Genomic DNA, 18,807 nt, shown 5'->3' with positions numbered 1-18,807 from the left:
GACAAGTTATTAGTAAATCCAACACTTAAAGTAATAAAATTCTCATTCATATACCAAGCATAACCAAAGAAAGTAATATATCCTTCATTTCATAAGTAACACCACGAAAATAAAACCACATCTAGCAATGTATGTGAGCGTATCAAGTAATAAGCAATAATAATAAAATAATATCATGTGACGTGGAACAAGTCCAAACAAGCGATCTCTATTTCCGTTTTTGCAGCTCCTTCAACAAATACTCGACCATCTTCTCCAAGTTTTCGACTCGTAACGCGAGGTCATTGGTGTTGTTGTCATTAGTGGTAGCAGCAGTGGATGTACTAGGTTTAGAAGTAGAAGTAGAAGCGTCATAAGGATGGTAACGTTGACACATCTTAAGTGATTGGTTGTCGTAGCGAAAACTCTTACAAAATGGGTTATTAGCTCGGGCAGGTCCTTTAGGTATCCTATGGTGGCCTCTCGGTTCGTAGGAGTTAACAAAGTCGGGATCAACAAAAGATGACTGGGAACGAGTGGGTGAATCGGGTAAATTAGCTTCAGATACGGATTCGGGTTCCGGGTCCTCCTCCAGTTCTTCCTCTTCTAATTTCTCTTCTTCTTCCGCTTCGGACTGCCTTTCGGGTTCGGACTCGGTTTCGTCCATAAACTCAAGTATCGTGTTTCCTTGAGCCTGCACAATTTCCTCAGATTCCGTGTCAGGATCAGTAAGAATGATAGGATTGGAATAAGTCATCTAGCACTCAAGAAAAACACAAGGTTAGCTCATTTAATAATCATATCATTATAGGAATTTAGTAAAGTAACAAGTAATGTAACTAGGGTTCATGTAACTTAACAAGTCTAGGGTTACAGTGTAGACTCAATAGATGTCCTAACGTTCGACTCTCTAATACAGCCTAGTCCTAGGTAACCGATCTGCTCTGATACCAAATGTAATACCCCATCAGAATCCACTAACGGTGTATTAACTCTGGTCCCACAGTTTAGCGGTCACGCCCTCTATATGAGACGTTTCAGAAAAGTATTCGCATTTTTTACCAAATCAAAGTCATTTATTAAGGAAAATGTAACGTGAAAGTACTTGACATAAATAACCAACATAAATGAACCCAAAGCATCTCAATAAGTAAATAGTTTAAATGCGAATATTTGTTCTTGAAATAAAGATGATAAAATATGTTGGACATCGTCCAGTTCTAGCAGCAGACATGCATGACAACTTCTGTATAGCGGAAGCACTATCTCTATGGACCTTAGATAAAACATGCAAAACGTCAACGAAAACGTTGAGTGAATCTACAGGTTTAGTAAAGCATTTCGTAAGTTAGGCCACAAGATTTCTGGAAAACATCGTAAGAAAAGCATACATTATCATGAGCACTTGATTATAAAACTTTAACCTTTGCGGATAGCTAAAGCGCTACACGTTTTACTTTTACCCTTTCTAAGCATACACCGATCAAGTGTACAAGTAACGACATAATAAGCACCAGTTATGTTGCGGTGAGGTTTGTCAAACCTAACGGTACCGTCCCTATAAGTCGAGCTTACATAAAGTAACTAATATAATCAAGCTAAGGGATTTTTGATCTGAACTCATATGTATAGTTGTTTAGGTACTTATGCCTAATATGTAAAACATTTGTAAAAAGCATGTATCTCATCCATGTAAAAACATTTGTAAAAACGTAGTAGGGACTGTAGACTCACCTTAGCAAAAGCACCTGAAATATCTTAGCAAAACGTGCTGTAGTCGAACAATCTCGACTGAACAACGCAACTTAATCAAATAGGTCATCTTAAGTATACACATATAGGTCATACTATGTCAACCCATAGTGTACGCAAAGTCCTAGTGCTCAGACTGACTCAACAAGCAATTAAAAGTCAACTAGTCCAAGCAAGTCAACAAAAGTCAACCAAAGTCAAACCAAAAGTCAACTCGGTAAAAGTGGTAAACTAAAGTCAAACATCTCAGTAGGTCATGAAAACATGGTCAATATGTCAAACCTAGGTCAAGTAACACTTTACAGTTCATAGTTAAACAAATTGCACATTCGCAGTTTAACGCATGCCTTCTAAATTCGTACATCGTAGAAAGATACAACTATAAGTCATAGCACATAATGCATAAAATTATGAAAAACTCCAGATCACAACTAGACTCAAAATAGATTCCAAAAACTCCGGCCAAAGTCTCATACGATATCTAAAAGGTGGATATCAGAAAAGGTCTAGTTATGGTTTACCAAATCAGTTTCAGCACGCGCGTCAGTTTTGAAACAATTCTCCAAAAATATAGAAAATTGATTTTAATGAACGGCCAATTGAAATTATCTCAAAACTTCCCATAATTTTAGTTATAAAATAATCAAAGACATCTCCTTATCCAATTCATACAGTTTAATCACTCTTTACAGACCTTCCAGTTTTGGTCAACAAATAAACACATCACTTAGACGAGCATATATCTCATGGCAAATCACATTTTCGCAAGTTAGCATACAAATGAAAAATATCACGGAACATATAAAATAACACATTCCAGAAGATCAAAGTCACAATCAAATTCTAGTTCACTCTAGCAATTTTCGTTTAACTTAAAAAAAAACAGTTTCAGCTCACTTAACAACACGAATCTTCGTTTTGACATAACGGAAGCATTACAAAAGCTTTTGACATAAATCTTAAGTATAACATGCATGATTTTTCGCAAGGAATACAATAGTACACTTTTCATTAACTAAATCACAAAGCATTCAGGTCAGAAAATTCGTATTACGAGCATAACCTAGCCAAAACTTCGATTAAACATATCTTGAGCATGCGATAACGAAATCAAGCAAAATCGAAGTCCAAAATTAATAACTTTTCGATATCTATCCATCTGAAAATATTACAAGATCAGTACACAGGTCAAATTTATCAGATCATTAAAATACAAATTCGTTTTTCATGCAAACAAGATCAATTGATCGATTAAACGATAAACTACAACGTAAAACACCATTAATTGAGCACTAGACTTGAATACACCATGTAATTGAACAAAAATATGAATTATAGAATTTAGGGTTACAAGTTATACCTTAAAATATCAAATTGCAAGTACTATCGCGTAAACAACGACAACGGGATCAACGTTTGTGCACGGGGTTTCTTCCAATTTTGAGTTTTGAGGGGGGTGGTGGTGGTGTGATGGTGGCCGACAGTTCCAAGGGGGAGAGGGTAGAAGAAATTCGGCCAAAAAAATAAGAATGAGGGTTTCTCAAGTGATCTAGCCTTTTATATATAGGGTTACGGCCTCAAATTAAATCATTAAAGTCCAATACTAGCAAGCAAGAGCCCAAAATAAAAACACAATGGGGTGTCGGGCTCGGTTTTCGTTAACTCTTGGTACGCGCGTGGTCCGTTTCGAGTGCCGTTAATCGTACCGGGTTTTCGGAACGTTAACTAGTCGTTGAAACGCAATCACCGGGTTTAATTCATTAAATAAATAATAAATTAAATATAATTTTCATAAAGTCAATAATTATTGAAAATAATTAATTTGTCGTTTTTCTGAGTTCCGTAAATTGAAAAGATTTCTAGGCGATTAACTTAATCGTAACGTTTCTAGTTATTTTTCTATCCGAAAATATTCCATAAATTAATATAACATATTAATTCAAGTAATCCGATACTACCAAATATGCATTTAATTCTGTTAAACACACAAGTCTAAGTAAACATCGTTAAATACTTAACGGACAAGTAACGATAGTAAACGAAAAAAGTCGGGTTGTTACATCTGGAGTTTGAAGTTGTCACTTTTGTATTCGGAACTCGTTTAATCTACTGGTACTTCTATCCTTTATATTATTATAATGTCTTTTATCATAATGTTTTGTGATGTTGTTGCCATGATTAGCGAGTAGTTATATTTAGTGTATGCTATGATATATCCAGTTATAATGCCGAAATAATGTTATGGTTTGTGTATGTTGTTGAAATGATTTTCGATTGTGCTTTAAAGTCAATCACTTTTCCAACTAATATAACGTAGTTATTGGCTCTGTTATTGAGAAGTCGCGAACCCCGATTTAGAGTACACTATCTATGCCACCCCTTGGTAAGAGAAGTCTATCGGATGCAACGTAAGATCGACTGAGGCACACCGGTTGTAGTAAGTCTATCATGCTTTAGATTCTGACTGAGGACTCTTTCGTAGAGAAACATCTAACAAGACCCCGAGTACATTGTCGGTCCCAGACCATGCTAGTGTAGTCACCAAGCATATAAACTTCGTACGTGCATGCTGAAGCACAACAGTTGTTGTAAGCTATACCTCTGCTAAGTAAAGCCATGAAACCCGGTCAGTGTTGATCAGTACACTGCACCATAACGCGATCTCAAGTATTGCACCCCACTTGAGGGATTCTTAGTTAATTCAGGAACTGTTTGTTTAAACACATAAAGGATTGGACCGTTAGGATAATCGAACGTGTTCATGGAAGTCAACTGGACTTGGCCATGGTGTTCTTTATGGTTGAACTCTTTTTAAAGGGCCTAACTATCTTTTAAAACCAATCATTAACGAAAGCATTGAAACACATCACGTCACTCAGATATGGTAAACCCTGTATTCTATTATGCTTAAGAAAGTTTAGACCTTTGTGGAATATTAATACGTCACCCAACCGAGTCGCTCAATTGGATGAGCCATCTGAACGTGTATCCCTGTATTCAGGTTGCACGGGCGTCGGGGGTAAGGAACGTTGCTGTCTATTCAGAATCTTCAAGCCTATCGTATTACCCAGTGAAATGTCTTACGACACGGGCGTTTAGAACCAGTGTAATGAATACAAGGACTCTACCTATTCATGAGCCAGCATTCCATAGTCTCGGTAGAATAACTGATGAAATCATAGTTTGCACTTGTTTTAACCTTTTCTGAATTAAGAATTTTGTTGCATTTACTTTATCTATCTTATAAACTAGAAAAACCCAAAATTAGGTCACCACTACTCCTTCATAACTATTTTCATCGTTAAATATAGGTTCGATTCTACTGATATCTTAAAAATACGACCATGGGTCATACTTCCCTTACTCATAATAAGGAGTAGTACGATTTAGGCCCCGCTAAATATAAATTTAAAACAGTACCCCTTCTTGGTGGCTGATTCTGACGTGTTGCGACCTAACGACACCGCATAAATAAAACCATTTGTTTTGGCCATATCAAGAGGGAAGCTAGTTTTTTGCGACGCTGCCGGGGACTTGGTATCAGAAAATAATGCTATCTATCAAACTTATTCACAAGCATTTAGTGGTGTCTAAGAAAGATAATTATACACGGACTAGGTTGTTGGATTTTTCGAACAGTCTCCAATTATATTGGAACCAAAAGGATCCTGCCTCTCCATAGTCGGCCTGGACACTTGGTTTGTTGAATTGTTCGTGCGAAGCTCTGTTATCAAAATACCAGGGAATCAGTAGCAAGAACCAAAAACATATTCAACCTTAGGATAGTTAGATTACCATAAATTAAATTAGATTAGTTTAGATTAGACTACCTTAGATTAAGATTACCTTAGATTAAGATTAACTTAGATTACCTTAGAAATTTAGTTTATCTACTTAATATTAAAAACAAAAAGTCATACCCAGTGTATGACCCAAGCCCGATCTAGACCAGGGCTATTGTTTTTCGTACCTGATCTAGACGCAATAATCTCTAAAGCACGCAAGGAAGAACGAATCAGAAATCAAATGGTGTTACGCGTCACTTTAGCAGAAAATACCAAACCTTCGATTGAAGGTCAAGGAGGACCGATCAGATTTCCAGAGATTTAAGGACACTCGTTCGAGTTAAGGCATCACATCATACAGCTCATCCAAAATAGCTGTCAATTTCATGGATTACCGAATAACGATCCTAATTCTCACCTTGATAAATTCATATCTCTTTCGAACTCCTACAAACAGCCAGGGATAGGACAAGATATAGTCCGGCTATACTTGTTTTCCTATTCTCTCACTCATCATGCTCAAACATGATTTGAAGGACTGGAAAAAGATTCCATCACGTCATGGACGGATATGGCTACTAAATTCCTAACCAAATATTTCCCCCCTTCTAAACAAACCAAATTTAAGAATGACATCATTAACTTCAAACAAAGTTATGATGAATCTCTTTACACTGCATGGGAGCGATTCAAACTATGATGAAGAAATGCCCTAATAACTAGTTAAAATGGTCAGCTCAAATTTGTACCTTCTACAATGGTCTTACGGTAAATCATAGGACGATGATCGATACAGCAGCTCAAGGAAATCTGATGAACCAAACCGTAGATGAAGCATGGGAATTGCTCGAGAACATGACTATGCATCATCAGGACTGGAACAGTGGTGAAACAACTTCATCATCTGCCCCACTCTCTGTACTTCATCATCTGCCCCACTCTCTGCCCCAACATTTAACTGTATATATATCATACTAAGATATATTAATATATCATAATATCATGATAATGTAATAATTTAACATCTCTTTAGATATAATAAACAATGGGTTAACAATATTTAACAAGATCGTTAACCTAAAGGTTTCAAAACAACATTTACATCTAACGACTAACGATGACTTAACGACTCAGTTAAAATGTATATACATGTAGTGTTTTAATATGTATTCATACACTTTTGAAAGACTTCAAGACACTTATCAAGATACTTCTACTTAACAAAAATGCTTACAATTACATTCTCGTTCAATTTCATCGACAATTTTACTCGTATGCACCCGTATTCGTACTCGTACAATACACAGCTTTTAGACGTATGTACTATTAGTATATACACTCCAATGATCAGCTCTTAGCAGCCCATGTGAGTCACCTAATACATGTGGGAACCATCATTTGGCAACTAGCATGAAATATCTCATAAAATTACAAAAATATGAGTAATCATTCATGACTTATTTACATGTAAACAAAATAACACATCCTTTATATCTAATCCATATACCAACGACCAAAAACACCTACAAACACTTTCATTTTTCAATTTTCTTCATCTAATTGATCTCTCTCAAGTTCTATCTTCAAGTTCTAAGTGTTCTTCATAAATTCTATAAGTTCTAGTTTCATAAAATCAAGAATACTTCCAAGTTTGCTAGCTTACTTCTAATCTTGTAAAGTGATCATCCAACCTCAAGAAATCTTTCTTATTTACAGTAAGATATCTTTCTAATACAAGGTAATACTCATATTCAAACTTTGATTCAATTTCTATAACTATAACAATCTTATTTCGAGTGGACATCTTACTTGAACTTGTTTTCGTGTCATGATTCTGCTTCAAGAACTTTCAAACCATCCAAGGATCCTTTGAAGCTAGATCCATTTGTCTCTTTTCCAGTAGTTTTATCCACAAAACTTGAGGTAGTAATGATGTTCATAACATCATTCGATTCATACATATAAAGCTATCTTATTCGAAGGTTTAAACTTGAAATCACTAGAACATAGTTTAGTTAATTCTAAACTTGTTCGCAAACAAAAGTTAATCCTTCTAACTTGACTTTTAAAATCAAATAAAAACATGTTCAATATCTATATGATATGCTAACTTAATGATTTAAATCCTGTAAACACGAAAAACACCGTAAAACCGGACATACGCCGTCGTAGTAACACCGCGGGCTGTTTTGGGTTTGATAATTAAAAACTATGATAAACTTTGATTTAAAAGTTGTTCTTCTGGGAAAATGATTTTTCTTATGAACATGATACTATATCCAAAAATCATGGTTAAACTCAAAGTGGAAGTATGTTTTTCAAAATGGTCATCAAGACGTCGTTCATTCGACTGAAATGACTACCTCTTACAAAAACAACTTGTAACTTATATTTCCGACTATAAACCTATACTTTTTCTGTTTAGATTCATAAAATAGAGTTCAATATGAAACCATAGCAATTTGATTCACTCAAAACGGATTTAAAACGAAGAAGTTATGGGTAAAACAAGATTGGATATTTTTTGATTGTTGTTGCTACGGGAAATATTGTAACAATTCTATACAAATCAGCCAGTGGCCAAGTCTTACTTCCCGACGAAGTAAAAATCTGTGAAAGTGAGTTATAGTCCCACTTTTAAAATCTAATATTTTGGGATGAGAATACATGCACTTTTATAAATATTTTACGAAATAGAAACAAGAAAATGAAACTACATTATAGGGGTGAATGATCGAAGCCGAATATGGCCCTTTTGCTTGGTAACCTAAGAATTAGTAAACCGATCTACTAATTGACACGAATCCTAAAGATATATCTATTGGGCCTAACGAACCCCATCCAAAGTACCGGATGCTTTAGTACTTCGAATTCGTTTTTATCATGTCTGAATGATTTCCCAGAATGATAGGGAATATTCTTATATGCATCTTGTTAATGTCGGTTACCAGGTGTTCACCATATGAATGAATTTTATCTCTATGTATGGGATGTATATTGAAATATGAAATCTTGTGGTCTATTATTATGATTTGATAATATATAGGTTAAACCTATAACTCACCAACATTTTTGTTGAAGTTTTAACCATGTTTATTCTCAGGTGATTATTTAGAGCTTCCACTGTTGCATACTAAAATAAGGACAAGATTTGAAGTCCATGCTTGTATGATATTATGTAAAAACTGCATTCAATAAACTTATTTTTTGATGTAATATATTCTTATTGTAAACCATTATGTAATGGTCGTGTGTAAACGGTATATTTTAGATTATCATTACTTGATAATCTACATAATGCTTTTTAAACCTTTATCGATAAAATAAAGGTTATGGTTGTTTTAAAAATGAATGCAGTCTTTGAAAAACGTCTCATATAGAGGTCAAAACCTCGCGATGAAATCAATTAATATGGAACGTTTATAATCAATATGAACGGGACATTTCAGTTGGTATCTGAGCGTTGGTCTTAGAGAACCAGAAAATTGTATTAGTGTGTCTTACCGAGTTTGTTAGGATGCATTAGTGAGTCTGGACTTCGACCGTGTTTTTCTTCAAAAACGATTGCTTAACATTTTTTGTTGGAAACTATATATTATTTACATGTAAATATTATGTGATATAGTAATCTCTTAACGTGTTTGATATTGTGTGATAGATGTCTACCTCTAGTACAAATCCCATTGATTCACCTAATAATAATGAAGAGTCGAATATATTTTGGGAAGATTCACAAATTCCCGAAGAGGAACCGGAAGAAGAGGAACCGGAAGAGGAGGAACCGGAAGAAGAGGAACCAGAAGAGGAGGAATTGGAAGAGGAGGAACCAGAAGAAAAGGTTCTAGAGGAAGAAATATTGATACCTATAGTAAATCGATTAAATAAAAGAAAATCCTCAACCAACGGACCAAAGTTAATAATGGTCAATGGTGTTTCCGCCGAGGAAGCAAAATATTGGGAAGATTACCAATTTTCCGATGAATCGGATCCCGATCAAGATTCCGATGATGTTATAGAAATTACCTCGACCCAATTTAATAAAGCGAAAGAAAATAATAAGGGAAAAGGTATAAAAATAGAGAAACCCGATTCCAACCCCGATGAACTTTATATGTATCGACAACATCCGTATTTCCTAAAATGTAACAATGACCCCAGAACCTCTAAACCACCAGGTTTTTCTAAACCATTGTGGAAAACGATGGCTCATATTAGAGGAACACCATATATTACTAGAAAATTAGGAAAACGAACCAAGTCCGAAGAAGAAGAAACCAGTGATTCAGATTAGAGGGTTGTAATCATGTTGTGTATTATATGTATTGTAGTGTGCTTGTACTTTTATGTTCTATGTAAAAATTGCTTGTATTTTTTGTTAATTATCTTTTACGAATCTAATCCTTGTCTATTTTACAGTATAAAAACAAAATGGACGTTAAGGGTAGATAATCGAATATTTTAGAAGATCTACCAGAGGATATGATTGAGGAAATCTTGTCTAGAGTCGGTCAGAATTCATCAGCATAATTAATTATGGCAAAATTAACTTGTCAAACATTTGAAAGACTTTCCAGAAATGCCTTAGTTTATAAAAGGCTTTCCTTTGATAGGTGGGGTATATCACATTGGGGAGACCGTAAGTTACGTCGTGTTTTCTTTAAAGCATTAAATGCGGGGAACCCAAATGCAATTTTACGATACGGGTTAAGAACCTATTTTGACTCAACATATCCCAACATAGGATTTCGTGAATTAGAAAGATCTTCTAACATGCAACATAAAGAAGCATGTTATGCTTACAGGTTAGTGATGTTCGCTTCTTACCAAAGTGAGAAAAAGAACATCGGATTGCAGCTTTTAAATAAGACCTTCCCACAAGTGACGGATTCAGTAGTTGGGGTGAGAAACAAGGTTTTTAGATTATTACGGGGCTGTTGGACATTACGAAATCCTCGTCCTTTTGATGACATTACAACATGCTGCCTAACCAATGTCATAACGGTTATTTTCTACAAGACCAAGGATGGGAAGTCGTCTTAGTAAAACCAGAATGCATGACTTATTTCTGGACTTATGAATTACGTGTCTTTATTTCCTTTACTGAACAACTTGCGTATTAACTAGATTTATCTTCAAAACTGTCATGTATCATAGTGTACTATATTTCATGTTATATATAATATAGCGAAGTTGTAAGTTTGAAGAATATTTGTATGTGATATATTATTATAATCAGTTTTTCATATGGAATTTTAGTAGTTGAATTGTATATTAGCTACTAAGTATGAACTTAACGGGTAGGTAGTACCCGAATTTAAACTTATAAAATGCTAATATGAAGAAAAAGCTTTTATAAATGAGTTCATATTATGCTACGAAATACTATTGACTACTCTTAATATTATGTATGATTAACTCGATTCAGTTGGCTATTTTGAAGGAAATAGCACCGACTACTCGACACACCATGAATATGAGCGAAGAGGAATTTCGTACCTTTCTTGCTGCAAACATAGCCGCAGTACAGGCTACGCTACATACCAACAATAACTCTGAATCTAGCAATGCAGCTAACGGCGCAAGAAATCGTGTAGGATGCTCCTACAAAGAATTCACTGCCTGCAAACCTTTAGATTTTGATGGAACCGAAGGACCAATTGGATTGAAATGGTGGACCGAGAAAGTCGAATCAGTGTTTGCCATAAGTAAGTGTACTGAAGAAGGCAAAGTTAAGTACGCTACGCATACCTTCACAGGTACTGTGTTAACATGGTGGAACACCTATCTTGAACAGGTAGGACAAAATGCTGCTTACGCACTACCGTGGTCGGCATTCAAGCAATTGATGAACGAGCAGTACCGTCCTAGAAACGAAGTCAATAAACTCAAGGCAGAACTTAGAGAATTACGAACACAAGGGTTCGACGTTACCACATATGAATGATGATTCACAGAGTTGTGTCTATTGTGTCCGGGAGGATTCGAAGATGAAGAAGAGAAGATCGACGTATTTGTAAAAGGGTTACCAGTAAGGATTCAAGAAGATGTGAGTGTACACAAGCCCCCTTCTATACAGAAGGCAAGTCGAATGGCTCATAAACTCATAAATCAGATTGAGGGAAGAATTAAAGAGCAAGTGGCTGAAGAAGCCAACACGAAACTACTCAAGAGGAAGTAGGAGGAAAACGGTGACATGAGTTACCAGTACAACAACAACAACAACAATTACAACCACAATCGCAACAACTATCCGAACAACCGCAACAACAATCGCAACAATAACCGCAATCCTAACAATAACTACAACAAACATCCCAACAACAACAACAACAACAACAACAACAACAACTGTTTCAACAATAATAACAATCCCAACAACAACCTCAATAACAACAACGGCAACAAAAACCAAAAACAGCCATGTCATAGGTGTGAAGAAAATCATCAGGGATTTTGCACGACATTTTGCAACAGTTGTAAAAGAAATGGTCATAGCGCGACAAAGTGTGAGGTCTACGGACCAAAGTTTAATAGAACTAAAGGAACAAATAATATCGGAACAAGTAATGCCGAAACGAATAGTGTCGGAGCAAGTAATACCAACACTGTTTGTTATAAATGTGGAAAACTGGGCCACATTATTAGAAATTTCCCAAATCAGGGGATTACTAATGGGCAGGGCCGTGGAAGAGTTTTCTATATTAATGCGGCAAAAGCACAGGAAGACCCAGAGCTTGTTACGGGTACGTTTCTTATTGACGATAAATCTGTTTATGTTTTATTTGATTCGGGTACGGATAGAAGCTATATGAGTAGAGAATTTTGTGTTAAATTAAGTTGCCCATTGACGCCTTTGGATAGTAAATTTTTACTCGAATTAGCAAACGGTAAATTAATTTCAGCAGATAATATATGTCGGGAGAGAGAAATTAAACTGGGGGATGAAACGTTTAAAATTGATTTAATGCCAGTCGAGTTAGGGAGTTTTGACGTAATAATTGGCATGGACTGGTTGAAAAAGGTGAGAGCAGAGGTCGTTTGTTACAAAAATGCGATTCGCATTATGCGTGAAAAAGGAAAACCTTTAATGGTATACGGAGAATAGAACAACGCGAAATTAAATCTTATTAGTAGTTTGAAGGCGCAAAAACTAATAAGAAAAGGTTGTTACGTCATTCTAGCACACATCGAGGAAGTTAAACCTGAAGAAAAGAACATCAGTGATGTTCCCGTCGCAAAAGAATTTCCCGATGTATTTTCGAAGGAATTACCGGGATTACCCCCACATCGATCCGTTGAATTTCAAATAGACCTTATACCAGGAGCTGCACCAATAGCTCGTACTCCATACAGACTCGCACCCAGCAAAATGAAAGAATTATAAAGTCAGTTACAGGAACTTTTAGAGCGTGGTTTCATTCGACCAAGCACATCACCATGGGGAGCTCCTGTTTTGTTTGTTAAGAAGAAAGATGGTACATTCAGGTTGTGTATCGACTACCGAGAGTTGAACAAACTTACCATCAAGAACCGCTACCCACTACCGAGAATCGACGACTTATTTGATCAAATACAAGGCTCGTCTGTTTATTCGAAGATCGATTTACGTTCTGGATATCGTCAAATGCGGGTGAAGGAGGATGATACTCCAAAGACTGCTTTTAGGACGCGTTACGGTCATTACGAGTTTATGGTTATGCCGTTTGGATTGACTAACGCACCAGCTGTGTTCATGGACCTCATGAACCGAGTGTGTGGGCCATATCTTGACAAGTTTGTCATTGTTTTCATCGATGACATACTTATTTACTCGAAGAATGATCAAGAGCACGAAGAACATTTGAGAAAAGTGCTAGAGTTGCGGAGAAAAGAAAAACTGGATGGTAAGTTTTCAAAGTGTGCATTTTGGTTGGAAGAAGTTCAATTCCTCGGTCATATAGTGATCAAAGAAGGTATTTAGGTGGATCCAGCAAAGATTGAAACCGTTGAAAAGTGGGAAACCCCGAAAACTCCGAAACACATACGCCAATTTTTAGGGCTAGCTGGTTATTACAGGAGATTCATCCAAGATTTTTCCAAAATAGCAAAACCCTTGACTGCATTAACGCATAAAGGGAGGAAATTTGAATGGAATGATGAACAAGAAAAAGCATTTCAATTGTTGAAGAAAAAATTTACTACGGCACCTATATTGTCATTACCTAAAGGGAATGATGATTTTGTGATATATTGTGATGCCTCAAAGCAAGGTCTCGGTTGTGTATTAATGCAACGAACGAAAGTAATTGCTTATGCGTCTAGACAATTGAATATTCAAGAGGAGAATTATACGACGCATGATTTGGAATTAGGTGCGGTTTTTTTTTGCATTAAAGACTTGGAGGCACTACTTATATGGGGTCAAAAGTATTATATATACCGACCACAAAAGTCTTCAACACATATTTAATCAGAAACAACTGAACATGAGGCAGCGCAGATGGATTGAATTGTTGAATGATTACGACTTTGAGATTCGTTATCACCCGGGGAAGGCAAATGTGATAGCCGATGCCTTGAGCAGAAAGGATAGAGAACCCATTCGAGTAAAAGCTATGAATATAATGATTCACACTAACCTTACTACTCAAATAAAGGAGGTGCAACGAGGAGTTTTAAATAAAGGAAATTTAAAGGATAAAATACCCAAAGGATTGGAAAAGCATCTTAATATTCAGGAAGACGGAACCCGGTATAGGGCTGAAAGGATTTGGGTACCATAATTTGGAGATATGAGAGAAATGGTACTTAGAGAAGCTCATAAAACCAGATACTTAATACATCCTGGAACGGGGAAGATGTACAAGGATCTCAAGAAACATTTTTGGTGGCCGGGTATGAAAGCCGATGTTGCTAAATACGTAGGAGAATGTTTGACGTGTTCTAAGGTCAAAGCTGAGCATCAGAAACCATCAGGTCTACTTCAACAACCCGAAATCCCGAAATGGAAATGGGAAAACATGACCATGGATTTCATCACTAAATTGTCAAGGACTGCAAGTGGTTTTGATACTATTTGGGTAATAGTTGATCGTCTCACTAAATCAGCACACTTCCTGCCAATAAGAGAAGATGACAAGATGGAAAAGTTAGCACTACTGTATTTGAAGGAAGTCGTCTCCAGACATGGAATACCAATCTCTATTATATCTGATAGGGATGGCAGATTTATTTCAAGATTCTGGCAGACATTACAGCAAGCATTAGGAACTCGTCTAGACATGAGTACTGCCTATCATCCAAAAACTGATGGGCAGAGTGAAATGACTATACAAACACTTGAAGACATGCTACGAGCATGTGTTATTGATTTCGGAAACAGTTGGGATCGACATCTACCATTAGCAGAATTTGAAAGGACCCGTCCTAATCCACCTGGACGAAGTCATCAACATTTGGTCCCATTGCGATAATCGGCTCCAAGTAATGTCCTTATATTGAGCAAATGCACATCGGAAGACTTAATTCATACCTGAGAATAAACATGCTTTAAAGTGTCAACCAAAAGGTTGGTGAGTTCATAGGTTTATCATAACAATCATTTCAATATGTTAATAGACCACAAGATTTCATAATCATAAACATAATACACTCGCAAGTGTATGTAAAGCATTCTAAGTGGTTGAGCACTTGGTAACCATACTTAACATTTAATCAACGTCGCTTATTCCCTTTATTATGAAATCTCACTACACCGTACCAAGTGTAATCACCAAAACGAAGTACTGTGCAACCGTTGAATACTGGTCGTCCAGTCCGGTTGGGGTTGTCAGGCCCGATAGATCTATCAACAGGATTCACGTTTACAATACCCATGTAAATAGTAGTTACCAACTACGGGGAAATATGCCAGTGGTACAACTCAACGTAGAATATATTTTTAAGTACTTGTGTCTATTTTGTAAACATTTATAAAACAGTACATGTATTCTCAGCCCAAAAATATATATAAAAAGGGAGTAATGAAACTCACTTTTGCCTTGAAGGTATTTAATTCGACTTGGTCTCCGATAGATATCACGAACATAACCATATATATAATATATCAACATATTTTCTTTTTAAGTAATCGTTACATATATATATACTTTTAATACTTTTAATATTTTCTTAGTCCGTAGTTAGCAGTCCGATGTTAGTGGTCCACAATTAGTTGCTTAAATAAAATAAATAAAGACCCCATCGTATTCGTATTGATCAGAATTAATCTTGGCCCATGGTACCATGTTGTCAAATGACGTGTTGCGTACATAAAGTACCGTGTTGTCAAATGACGTGTTGCGTACAATCATGAGGTCTTATGATTAATCTTCTCGTGTTGTTTACGGGTGGTCCTGAAATATATAAAATCAAATCATAAGTAATTATATATATAAAATATTATATTAATTAGAAAAGATATGATTAATTTACTTTTTCTCCAAATATTTTCGTACTAAACTAGCTTCGGATACCCAATCTTGTTTTAGTCGTAGTTTCTTCATTACAACTCCGTTTTTGTTGGTTCAACTTGCCACTTCTTTGAAATGAGTCAAATTTTAAGAATATGAACTGAAAATACCTTAGTTTGTATTCGAAATCATAGGTTATAGGTCAAACTTTGGTGAAACTTATGAAAGTGATTATTTTCTATCATAAAAACAACATTTAATGATCATTTTTCTAAAAATACTTACACTTTGAGTTAAACCATGAAATTTTTATGTGTTAACATATTCATAAGAAATATCATTTTTCCAGAACATGAACTTCCAATTCAAAGTTCAAGATGGTTTTTAATTATCCAACCTAAAACAGCCCCCGGTTGCACTCCGACGACGTAGATTCAGTTTTTAAGATGTTCTTTGTAAAACCAAGTTATATCTTGTTAGGTTAGCATATCATTATGATATATTACTGGTCTTGAAGTGTTTTAAAAGTCAAGTTAGAAGGATCTATTTAGTTTGCGAACAAGTTTGAAATCATTCAAACTATGTTCTTGTTGTTAAAATTTTATACCACAAAATAAGATAGCTATATGAATATGAATTGAATAAGATTATGAACAAGGTTACTACCTCAAGTTACTTGGACAAAGTTACTGCAAAAGATAAGAAAAAATCGTGGAATTAAAGAGTGATGGAGTTAGATCAAAAGGTTGGAAGTATACTTCTTCAAATGGGTAGTTATTTTGATATGTTCTTGAAAGGGTTTTCTTATGGTGTTTAAGGCTTGTAATTAAAGCTAAATGATGGGGAAAATGCTTGGAGATGATCAAGTATGAAGTTAGTAGTATTTTGAGAGAGAAATGAGGGTGTAGGTATGAGAAAATGGAGTGAAGAAATGGTGTTCATTCATAAAAACGTTTTTAGTTTATAAAAAAAAAAGGATTTCTAATTTTATTTTCTTACTAATAGTTCATACTACTTGACAAATTCTAGTTACCTCATATCTAGGGCAGTAATAATGTTGATTAGGATGTTGATTTGATGTGTATATACCAATAGTAAATACGTAAAGAAGCTGGGTATGATACGGGTACATATACCCTAGATATACGTATAGAAATCTTAAGGAAACGGAACGAGAATTCAAATATAGCTATCTTTTGTGAATATACTTATATTGTTTTATGTATTTAAGTCCTTAAAAAGTGATTAAATACATTATATATACGATACATGTATAAGCATTATAGATTATAAGTATATATATCAAAGAATGTTACGTATAGTTATCGTTTTGAAAACTTAAGTTAGTAGTTTCAAAATATACTTATAACTCATTGTCATTAGTAAACAATGAGATGTTAAACCATCCTTAGATCATGTTAAATATATATAAATACATATATATACACAAACGTATAATTATCGTATGTTATATAGTTCGTGATATCATCGGTCATATTGGACGGTCAAACGTTGTGTAAAACTCTTTTCAAAAATACAAGTCTCAACAATTTGGATTGTTATCATGTTGGTATGGTTTAATTTATGTAAATATTAATCTCATAAATATAATTTGGTCGGAAAATTTCGAGTCATTACAGTACCTACCCGTTAAAGAAATTTCTTCCCCGAAATTTGATAGAGGTTGTTATGGATAACAATAAGAAGGTTTTCATGACAAATATAAGGTGATAATGGAGTTTTATCATCATTGAGTGATGTAGATAAAACGATTCGATTATGCGAAAAAATATAAATGAGACTATCGTAAAAGAGTGAGATGAGTAAAATGTATTCATCTTAACCGATGACATAGTTATGATTGATTTCCGGGATTTAAGGGATTTAAAGAGAATCTTACGTAATAAGATTTGGTTCTTTGGTGATTAAGGAAATCAGGATCTTCTTTGATTATATGCAATAATCTGTTTCGATTGCTCTGTCGGATATTTCACTATAAATTCACCCCTTCGTTTCCTTATTTTCCACGACTCACACCTTCTATTCTTTCTCCCTTGATTCTTACTTTAAAGCATTCATCAATATGCTCCATCCAGTCCTGATTCTTGATATACTCCTAACTTTTATATCTGTCATTCTTCTTTTTCATCTACCACCAGAAGAATCTATTTACTTCTACTATACTCTTGTGTTTATAGTGTTTCTAATTCTCCCGTGTCTCTATATTGCTATCTGCATCGATATACACGGTTTGTAATTTCGGGGTTATTATCGAAGTTTATATTCTTCATTATTTTTCGGAGCTTCATGCTTTCATTTTCTCTTCCCGACTTCGAGTCAAGCGAGTAATGGTCCGGAATTCGTAGATATAAAATTCAGAATGAACATAGCTAATGCTCTAAGAAGAAAATGGTAATAGAACGATTTTGATTTGTTAAATTATCAGAATACCCTGGAGAAGACCGAGTCATCCAGAAAAATATTCTCTTGATATGTTTAGAGATTAGATAGAATGTAAGAGTCGTGTAAATGGCACATGATGACGGTACTGTGAATCATCATGCTTCATTAGAAACTCAGCATGACTTACTGTAATATAATGACGTTGATCAAGTGTCATTATATTATACTAATCCATGCTTCAGTTCCCAACACTACTTCAAAACATTCATATTTTAAACTCGAAGGTTTTAGAATTTAGAAACTAACACAGTTTCTTTTATGTTGCAGATATTACGGAGAGATAAATGATCTCTGATAAGAATAGTTGTGAAAATATCGCCAGAAATATGGAGGATATTTATAATAGAACATACGAGAATATCTTAGAATTTCTAATATCAATGGATGATGAAGAAGAT

Source organism: Rutidosis leptorrhynchoides, chromosome 2 (assembly GCF_046630445.1).
Source record: "Rutidosis leptorrhynchoides isolate AG116_Rl617_1_P2 chromosome 2, CSIRO_AGI_Rlap_v1, whole genome shotgun sequence".
In the NCBI taxonomy this organism is placed as follows: Eukaryota; Viridiplantae; Streptophyta; class Magnoliopsida; order Asterales; family Asteraceae; genus Rutidosis; species Rutidosis leptorrhynchoides.
This window is presented reverse-complemented; position numbering follows the sequence as displayed.